Source organism: Bos javanicus, chromosome 1, assembly GCF_032452875.1.
Source record: "Bos javanicus breed banteng chromosome 1, ARS-OSU_banteng_1.0, whole genome shotgun sequence".
Classification (NCBI taxonomy): domain Eukaryota; kingdom Metazoa; phylum Chordata; class Mammalia; order Artiodactyla; family Bovidae; genus Bos; species Bos javanicus.
The window spans coordinates 81,510,063-81,521,347 of NC_083868.1; positions in this window are offsets into that span (position 1 = coordinate 81,510,063).

Sequence of the window (11,285 nt, forward strand, 5' to 3'; positions counted from 1 at the left end):
TGCAGCAACCCTAGCAAGCCAACAGAGGCAGTGACAATGGGGGTGAAGAGAAAGACATTCAGCAAGTAAAGTAAGAAGGCCTTTATGATTGATTGGATGGGGGAAGGGAAAGTAAGAAAGGACTAAAAATGGCTCTGCCAACTGCAGGGGTTGGCAGTGGAGGAACAGTAGTGGGGCTCAGGGGGAAATGAGCTCAGAACTGGATCTTTGGGTTTGGGGCTGCAGCTGGTTGAGAAACTGGGACCTGAGGAAATGACAAATGCAAATGTAGATGTCGCCTTTAAGGAAACTTGCTATAAAGGAAGTAAGAGTGGACTGTGGGGAAAAAGAAAAAAAAAGAGTGGACTGTGGTTATAAGGTACAATAAAGTTTTATTTCAGTAGGAAAGACTTGAACACATTTGTGGATTAAAGGTGGCTCTCTCCTTCCCCCCATACTCTATTTTTCTTGATAACATTTATGACCTGACATGTTACAGGCATGTTTATTTGCTCATATGTTTATTTCTGCTCCCTGCTCCCCAGAGCTAGGCTGTTTTTGTTCTATTCACTTGCATATATCTCCAGTGCCTACAACTATATCTGGCACATGGCAGGTGCAGGTTAAATATTTGTTGAATGAATGAAAGAATAATTGGTAGAGTTAGGTCACTGGGAAAGCTGTAGGGCACAAACTCTGCATCACAAATGAAGAGGAGCTGAAAACAGCAGATAGCACAGGATTACCTGGAGCCCTCTGCCAAAAGGCTGTGAAGATGGAACCAAAACAGGGAGTAACCTGCCCCTTGCCTGCAGCCCATCTGCCCCTTGCCTTTCCCTCCACCCTCCTGCTCCTATCACCTACTCCTGCCTGTTCATCCTTGTGAGAGGAAGCAGTTCTCCCACCCACCCTCCTGTATAGTATAACTCACAAGGAAACAGAGAGGTAAATTCTGGAGTTGCTTCAGACTGGAAGAGTTGATCATTCACATCTTTCCATTTCATGTCACAAGAAAGATATATGATACCTCTGCTATCCTACACTACATATAGTTTTACCCTAGCCATATGGAGAGTTCTCAGTGCCATTACAAAGATTTATATTCAAGGAATATAATCAATATATTTTTCAATATATAATTCAAGGAATATAAATAATCCATGGCATTTTTTGTATTTAAAAAACACCTGGAGACAATCTAAATGACCACTACATTGTTTTTCAGTCGCTCAGTCATGTCGGACTCTCTGTGACCCCATGGACTGCAGCACGCCAGGCTTCCATGTCCTTCACCATCTCCCAGAACTTGCTCAAACTCAAGTCCATTGAGTCGGTGATGCCATCCAACCATCTCGTCCTGTGCGGGAAAAAAGTTAGCTTTTTAACTAAGCTAATCCCTACCAGGGCAAGTAGCAACCCATTAAGAGACTAGGTGTTCAAACAGAAGTCAGTGATGCCGTTTTCTTTGTAATTTGAAGGCATCCTAAGCTTATGTCTCAACATTTATTTAGGGTCCCCTTGATAGGAAGAGTTTGCTTTTTTGGTCTGCCCAGCCACAAGAATGAGAGAATGGGCAGGACTCTGCTCTCAACATTCAGCTGTGCACTCCCTTGCCTATGTCTGCTTCTTACTTCCAAGTGTAATTAACTCAACCCAGTAAATACACAACTAGAAAGCTGTGCAACACATGACCAAAGCTTTAGAGTATGACCATCCCAATCCTACCTCTTGGACACTGTAAAATTTCCCTAAACTTCAGTTTCTTCATTTATAAAATGGGGGGGTGGGCAGTGATTGTAATATCTCCCTCTTATAGACGTGGTGAGGATTACATGAAATTAAACTACTTAGTCTTCCCAGGTGGTTCAGTAGTTAAGACTCCACACTTACATTGCTGGGGGCACAGTTCGGGGAACTAAGATCCTGCATGTCTTGGGGCCCAAAATAAAATAAAAAATAAATTAAAAAAAAACTGAAAGATAAGCTATGCAGTCTAAGTCAGAGGCCCCAGCTCCCATGGTCCTGACTAGGGGTGGTAGAGAAATGCCATAAAGAGGAAGCAAGTGAGGACACCTCCTTAGAAAAATTCTTGGATTATCAGGAGGAATTAGGGCTGGCTGGGCATGGGGAGAGGATTCGGGAAATTTAGCTGGTTGAGCATCAAATACTGTTTTGTAATCACTCATTCAGCTTCTCACTTTGGCATGCTGATGTGGTCTGAGAAGATTTGTATTACACTTAAAAAACTCAGTCATTCAGCAAGGTAGCAGCATACAAGATCAATATACAGAAATGGGTTGCATTTCTTTACACTAACAATAAAATATCAGAAAGGAAATGTAAAAACAAAAATAAAATCCCTTTTTAAATTGCATAAAAAAATACTTTAGGAATAAACCTGATCAAGGAGGTGAAAGACTTTTATGCTGAGAACTACTAAACATTTAATACAGGAAACTGAAGATGATTCAAAGAAATGAAAAGAAAGTGCACGTTCTCAAATTGGAAGAATTAATAAAGTTAAAATGGCCATACTACCCAAGGCAACCTACAGATGTCTTTCAATCCATATCAGAAAACTCAGTCCATCCTTTGTGTGTATATGTGTGTATGTGTGTGTATGTTAGTTGCTTACTTGAGTCCGACTCTTTGAGTCTTCTTTTAATGATGCTGGCCCTATAAATATGCTGATGAGGACAATATTAAGATATTCCATTTTACCCTAGCAAACCAGAAAAAGAAAATCATATCAGAAAATTCTCTGGTGCTCCAGTGGTTAGGACTCTGTGCTTCCAAGCAGAGGGTTCTGGTTCTAACCCTTGTTTAGGGAACTAACTTTCTCCAGAGACACACAGCACCCCTCAAAGAAAGTCTGATGTAATGTGTATCAGAAGACAAAGAAAGTTTTCCTTTCTTTCACATCTGTCCAGTTCAGAAATGTCTTCCTGTACGACACACTTTGTTTTCTGTGTCTTCTTATACATTTTCACAGTGACACCTGTCCAGCTACTAGCAAATGTTTAAAGGAAACAATAAAAAGAAAACACCTAGAGGAAAATGTAAAGGTACATTAATTTCACTCAGGATGAGGACTTTTTCAGTCCATATGTGATAAAGAAATTCCTAACAAAGAAAATCTGCAGCTCTGACTACATAAAAATTTAGAATGTCTTGTGGTCGATACAAACTGGGATAGCTGCCCAGCTCATAATAATTTCCCATTGACCATTTTTGTGCCACTGCTTCTTTTCTCGGTAATAGACCTGCCTCCCAGCATAGGCATGTAACCTAGGCTAGCCAATTATAGTGTCTCTCTCTTCCCACTTCCTATTCATTTTTTTGTCTATTTATTCATTCCATAACTGTTTCTGGAGTGAGGATTCAATGATGAACAAAATATTCCTGCATTTTCTTGAAGCTTTGGATTTAGGGAGAAATGAGCATTAATCAAACACTTATGCTAATAAACACATAATTAGAAATATGTTCTCTGAAGGAGAAGAACATGGGTCTATGAGGACTATAAAGAAAGCTGAGCACAGAAGAAGTGATGCTTTTGACCGTGGTGTTGGAGAAGACTCTTGAGAGTCCCTTGGACTGCAAGGAGATCAGTCCTGGGTGTTCACTGGAGGGACTGATGTTGAAGCTGAAGCTCCAATATTTTGGCCACCTGACGTGAAGAGCTGACTCATTTGTAAAGACCCTGATGCTGGGACAGATTGAGGGCCGGAGGAGAAGAGGACGACAGAGGATGAGATGGTTGGATGGCATCACCGACTCAATGGACATGGGTTTGGGTGGACACCAGGAGTTGGTGATGGACAGGGAGGCCTGGCATGCTGCGGTTCACAGGATCACAAAGAGTCCGACACGACTGAGCGACTGAACTGAGCTGAGAGGTAGGGAGGAGTGCAGTCAGGACTGAAGGAGTGTCACTGGAGATGAAAGGTGAAGAATTGGGTCAAATAAACCACTGGGACTTCCCCAACGGCTCAGTGGGTAAAGAATCTGCCTGCAATGCAGGAGACAGAGTAGATAGGATTGGACCCCTGGGATGGGGAGATCCCCTGGAGGAGGAAATGGCAACCCACTGCAGTATTCTTGCTGAAGTACCATATGGACAGAGGGGCCTGGCAGGCTACAGTACATGGGGTCACAAAGAGTCAGACAGGACTGAGCGACTAAACACAAACCAGGTGAAAGGGATAATGAGAAGACTGCAGGTAAGGAGAACCACACCTTCTGTCAGTGGAAGAGCAATAGGAGATTAGCAGAGATAATCCTATCACTGGTTGTTAAAGAAATGTAAATTAAACAACTAACCTTTTATATTAGATTCACCTTTTATATTAGATTCACCTGGCTCAGACGGTAAAGGGTCTGCCTACACTGTGGGAAGCCCGGGTTTGATCCCTGGGTGGGGAAGATCCTCTGGAGAAGGCAATGGCACCCCACTCCAGTACTCTAGCCTGGAAAATCCCACAGACTGAGGAGCCTGGTAGGCTACAGTCCATGGGGTCGCAAAGAGTCGGACATGACTAAGTGACTTCACTTCACTTCACTTTACATTAGATTAGCAGAGTTTTTAATTTTGATCCCCATGGTGTGGTGAACATTCATAGATTGTGACCAAGAGTGTAAATTAATACTTTTTTGGAAACTAAGTTGATAGTATGTTTCAAAAGTCCTAAAAAAGAGATCTATCTAGTACACAGTATAATAAATATAGACAATATTTTACTACTAAAAAAAGAATCCTAAAAAAGATCATGTTTGTTGACAAAGAATTGTTTCTACAAACCTATTCTAAACCCCCTCAAAAATTATTTTAAAAGCTCAGATGTAGATTTATGAACAAAAAATATTCATTGAAGTATTATTTCAAATGTCAAAAAATTAGAAAAAACACAGAAAATGATTAAATTATGTATAGCCATATGGTAGAATATTATACAACCAACAGTGCACATGCAAGATGCAGCGCTTTTCTAGTTAGAGGAAAGAATCCAATTAAAATGTTCCATTGCCAATAAAATATGTTAGCATTCAATGCATAATTTGTTGCTTAATAACTACTTGTTGAATATAAATTCATGATTGACAACAAATAAGATTAATGAAGCCTAGATGCATTATGAGATTTTAACATATATCTAATTTTGTATTTGTAGATGGAACTGCCTACTTGACAACATCTACTTCCATGTTTCATAACATCTCCAACTTACTGAGTTCAAAATCAAACCCTAATCCTCTCCCAGTTTTTAACTCTTTCCCTTTCAGGCTTCCCCAGTCTGGCACACCACAGCCTTTTTTGAGAGCTTCTTGATGTCTCCATCCCCTCACCCTTCTACAAGTCCATTCAATTCTGTCTTCAAAATAGATCTAAGATCTGTTCATGTCTCTCTGTCTCCTTTGTCACCACTGTATAGCAATGGTCTCTCCTGGACCAATGCAATAGCTTCATAAGTGAGTAGTCTAGTTTTCACCTCCCTCCAACCCATTCTTCATCCAATGGAGAATGTGATCATATAAAAATAAAAACTGAGTCAACTCTTTCCCCTACTGAAAACATTTCAATGGCTTTCCACTGTATTTACATAACATTCAACACCCTATTACGACCTACATAATAATTGCTAACTTATTATGGGCTAGACAATTATCCTAAATGTTTTATATTTACTAACTCAAGGAATCTTAAAGCCTGTGAAGTAGGTGTTCTCGTAATTTCTAATTTACAGACAAGGCAAATGAGGCACAGAGGTTAAATTTGCCTAAGGGCTCTCAGTAATGGTGGAAACAGAGTTCAACCCCAGGTGGTCTAGCCCCTGCTCTTAGCACCACTAGCTCCCTCCAAAACTTAGCTGTGCTCAGGGGATCTCGTGGTCTGGTCACTAGGCTCCTGGAGACTGACCAACTGTCCTCATTTTAATGCATTTGTGCCCTCGCCTGACCCTCCCAGGGACACGGTTTCTACTTCTCTTTAAATAGCTGCTGCTTCTCATCTGTATAAAAAGGGAATAATAAAATAAATCATGGCACATACTTACAGTGGAATACCATGTAACTAGCTTTAAAATATGAACTAAATGTATATGTACTAATATGGAATTTAGTGCATTTTAGATTGCTAAGCGAAAAAAGCCAACCTGTAGGATAGTATATTAAAATAAAAGAATATGTATAGCATGATATTAATAAATTTGTCTACCTATCAAAGGTCTAAAGGTTCAGACATTAAATTTCTAACTGAGGTTACCTCTGAGGAGTGAGATGGAAAAAAAAAAGAATAGGAAAAAGGACTTTCACCTTCTACATTGTACAGTTCTTGTTTGAATATTTTTATTCCCAGACTACATTAGTAATGTAATAATAATTCTAAGGCAAATATTTTCTTTATATGCTAAATGTCTGATTGCTAAATTTTGTCATCTGGTATTCTAATTTTTGCTACTTTTATCCCTTTCCCAGTTTTCTCTAGGTAGCTAGAAAAGATGCCTAATTTAATAATTTTTTTATAGGCTGAGCTTTTCTTTAGTGTTCACGATACTCCAAAATGATTGGCTGTTTCACCACAATTATTTACATTATGCAGCCATAGCCATCATTATTAACTAACTGTTTTCCTAATTTTCTTTCAGCTCTAAGCTGGTTCATGAAAATCAGCCTTAACTAAGTCGCCACCTTTTGATTTCCACGCTCATGTTTCCAAGCGATGAACAAGTGTTCAGCCACTGTGTTGCTGTTGTTCAGTTGCTCAGTCCTGTCCGACTCTTTGTGACCCCATGGGCTGCAGCACACCAGGCTTCCCTGTCCTTCACCATCTCCTGGAGCTTGCTCAAACTCATGTCCATTCAGTCACTTTATCTGCTATTGGTTCTCTGAATGTTACTGAGTCCAAGCTCATACTGATCAATGCATGACAGGCCAATAAATCGAGAAACAAAGTGTTGAGGCAAGAAATAGCAACTTTATTCAGAAATCCAGCAGACCGAGAAGATGGCAGACTAGTATCCCAAAGAATCATCTTACCCAAATCAGAATTTAGGCTTCTTTTATATGAAAAGGGACATCTTTTTTTTTTTTGTATTAGTTCTAGAAGATCTTGTAGATCTTCATAGAACTGTTCTGCAGCCATGAAATTAAAAGACACATGCTCCTTGGAAGAAAAGCTATGACCAACATAGACAGCATATTAGAAAGCAGAGACAGTACTTTGCTGACAAAGGTCTGTATAGTTAAAGTTATGGTTTTTCTAGTAGTCATATATGGATGTGAGAGTTGGACCATAAAGAAAGCTGAGTCCTGAATATTCATTGGAAGGACTGATGCTGAAGCTGAAGCTCCAATACTTTGGCCACCTGATGGGAAGTGCTGACTTATTAAAAAGACCCTGATGCTGGGAAAGATTGAAGGCAGGAGGAGAAAGGGATGACAGAGGATGAGATGGTTGGATGAGTTGGCATCACCAACTTGATGGATGTGAGTTTGAACAAGCTCTGGGAGTTGGTGATGGACAGGGAAGCCTAGCGTGCTGCGGTCCACGGGGTCACAAAGAGTCAGGCACTACTGAGCAACTGAACTGAACTGAACTGATACTAAAAGGGAAGGGGGTGTGACTGGTTGTCACAGACTTCCTGGTGCCCACCAGACTCCAGACAGCATGTGACAATGCTTTGATCTTGTAGCTGTCCATGTAGGTCCTGTCACTATGTTCCCGCACACCTCCAAAAGGACAAATGTTATTTTCTGTTCTACAGCTTTTTATCTCTGTATGAATGATCTACAACTTTTTATCTTTATGTGAATGAAGTGTTAACCGTTCTAAAGGTAAAGCCTGGGAGGCAGAGCCTTGAGAAAGGGACGCATGAGCCAGCATGACAAAGCAAAAGCAACAGAGCACAAAGGTTAGAACTAAGAGAATAAACTCAATATGGACTCAGGTTTGTTGTTTTCTGTTACACGAGGACATCACTCCTTTGAGCATCTTGTTTATTCAATGAAAGGTTTTCCTGACCATCTCTATACTGGGTAATTCTAGTTCAGGATGTATATTCCACTCAGATCTTCCCTAAGCCCCAGACTGTTATAACCAGTACTCACTAGACACTTTCATTTGGATGTCCTAAATTGAAGTCATCATTCTGCCCCACCTTCCCTCATTTCCCCTTAGTTCATGGTACCATTGTCCTTTCACCTGGTCACCCAAGCCAGAACCCAGAAGTTGGTCTAGTTATTCTCTTTCCTTCACTTTCACATCTCTGTAGTATCTTGGGAGACCCCTCCTGAGAACAATTCTGAACCAGTTCAGAGTCCAAATCTGAACCAGTTAGAGTCCAATCACACAGTAAGTGCATGCTCAGTTTCACAGTCATGTCCAACTCTTTGCAACCCCATGGAGAGTAGACTGCCATGTTCTTCTGTCCATGGAATTTTCCAGGCAAGAATACTGGAGTAGGTTACCATTTCCTACTCCAAGTAATATGAATAGAGAAAGTTTAATATAAAAATACATTGGGGGAGAGGGCCTCAGTTCTATAAAGAGATACAATAATTAAATTTGGGGCCAGCCTCTGATTTTCCTGTAGTTCAGTTCAGTCGCTCAGTTGTGTCCAACTCTTTGCCAGGCTTCTCTGTCCATCACCAACTCCTGGAGCTTACTCAAACTCATGTCCATTGAGTTGGTGATGCCATCCAACCAACTCATCCTCTGTCCCTTCTCCTGCTGCCTTCAATCTTTCCCATAAGTGGTAGAATAAGCCTCATTTAGAGAGTACACCAAGTGGGAACATTATTTACTCATGTACGTGTGTCTCTGTGTATGTGTGTGTGTGTGTGTGTATATATTTATGTATCCCCTGTTGTTGTTCAGTCACCAAATCATGTCTGACTCTTTTGCCCAATGCCATGAACTGTAGCCTACCAGTCTCCTCTGTCCAGGGGATTTCCCAGGCAAGAATATTGGAACAGGTTGCTTTTTCCTTCTCCAGGGGATCTTCCCAACCCAGGGATCAAACCTGTGTCTCCTGCATTGGCAAAAAGATTTTTTACCACTGAGCCACCAGGGAAGCCCCTATATATCTCCCCTGCTGCTGCTGCTAAGTTGCTTCAGTCGTGTCCGACTCTGTGTGACCCCATAGACGGCAGCCCACCAGGCTCCCCTGTTGCTGGGATTTTCCAGGCAAGAGTACTAGAGTGGGGTACCATTGCCTTCTCCGATATATCTCCCCTAACAAGGCATAAACTTTTTATGGTCATTTTTTACTATCTTTTTTCACTGTATCCTCATATTCTCATCATCAAGACCAGTCAGGCCCACCCTTTCAGAGTCTTCTCACCCACTGTTTACTCTTCATTCTTGTTGTCATGAGGGTCCAGTCCTCCTCATCTCATGGTTATATGGAACATAGTACAGGGACCATGTTCCACAAGGCCACTCATTCAACAGCCTGGCACTATGCAAGGTGCTGAAGATACAGACATGAACTGATAAATAAACCTTCCAGCCTGATGTCCATGTCTTTGCGAGGACAATCTTTCCTGCTTTCAGCAAGTCAGTTCCCTTCTCAGGAACCTATAAAGGCATGTTGTTGCCTACTCAGTTCAGTTCAGTTCAGTTCAGTCGCTCAGTCCTGTCTGACTCTTTGCGACCCCATGAATTGCAGCATGCCAGGCCTCCCTGTCCATCGCCAACTCCCGGAGTTCACTCAATAAATTTTAAATTCATACTTTGCTTTCTTTCATTTACTCAACAAATGTTACAAGGGTCACTATGTGCCAGGCGCTGGTACTACAGCTAAAGTGGGGAAGACAGACATAAAAGCCAAAATCACAAAAATAATTAAATAATTATATAATTATTATTATTATTATTTGGTTTGGGGGTCTGTGCCGCATAGCATGCAGAGTCTTAACTCCCCAACCAGAGATCATACCTGTGCCCCCTGCAGTGGAAGCTTGGAGTCTTAGCACTGGACCACCAGGGAAGTCCGTAAGTACTATTGCTCAGTTACAATTATTATGAATGATATGAGGGGTGCTTATAAGAGTATATAAACAAGGTATCTAATCTATTCTAAAGCAAGACAAGACCAGAGATCTGAGTTGGAGCCCAGGTTTAGATGTATGTTGGGAGGAAGGTAGTTGTTAAATGCCCCAGGAAGAGGAAACAGTTCATTCAAAGGTACAGCTTTGATGATACATGGAGCATGAGAAGCTGTGTGCCTACTGCATAGAAAACAAGAACAGTGGCAGGTAAGGAACAAATCATGCAGAGACTTGCAGATTATATTAAGGTTTTTGGACTTCTAAAAGTTATGAGAAGCCATTGAAGGTTTCAAAGCATGTGATACCATGGCCTGACTTACATTTTTTTTTTCTCTCAAGAGTTTATTATGAAAATATTCAAAGAGTGGAGAGGACTGTACAATGAACACCCATATTGTTGACTTACATAGATTTTACTATTAACATTTTACTCCTGACTTAAATTTTTAAGTTACATCACACAGAAAGGTATGCAGGTGTTAAAAAGGAGTAAATAAATTTAATTTCTTCATCCTAGGGAGAATAGAAAAAAGTTTAGAAACAGTACAGTCTAGCTGCTACAATGATTTGGTGTGGTGCTCAGTTATGTCTGACTCTTTGCAACCCAATGGACTGTAGTCAGCCAAGCTCCTCTGTCCATGAAATTTCCCAGGTAAGGATACTGGAGAGGGTTGCCATTTCCACCTGTAGATCTTCCTGATCCAGGGATCAAACCCATGTCTCTCAAGTCTCCTGCATTGCTGGTGGATTATTTACGGCTGAGCCACCAGGAGCCTCCCTGATACAGTGAGTAGAAATCATTAAATACACAAAAGCACAAGGGATCATCCAAGCACAATTATTGGGAAAAAGTGTACTAGAGTTGTTTTCTCAGGTACACGCCGTATCATTTTAACTTTGAAATGATAAGGTAAGATTTCTAAGGTAGTATTTTTGAATTTTTTATAACACGGTTTTCTTATTAGAACTTGAAATATAGTGTTTAAAGAGGTAAAAACTCCACAAAAGGTAAAAACTCCACTAAAGTGTCTAAGATAATTTGCACTTCATCAAAGTGAGTTGATGAAGCCCTGACAAATGGTGGCAAGAGTAATGGAGGAAAAAAAAGATAAATTTTAAAAATATATGAAAAGTAGAATTAATGAGAAGTGGTAACTAATTAAATGAGGGAAAGAGAGAAGAAAGTTTTAGCAGAGATGTTTCTAGGGCATATTATTAAACTGCTTATGCTAATTTTTAAAAGCCTCTGAAATATC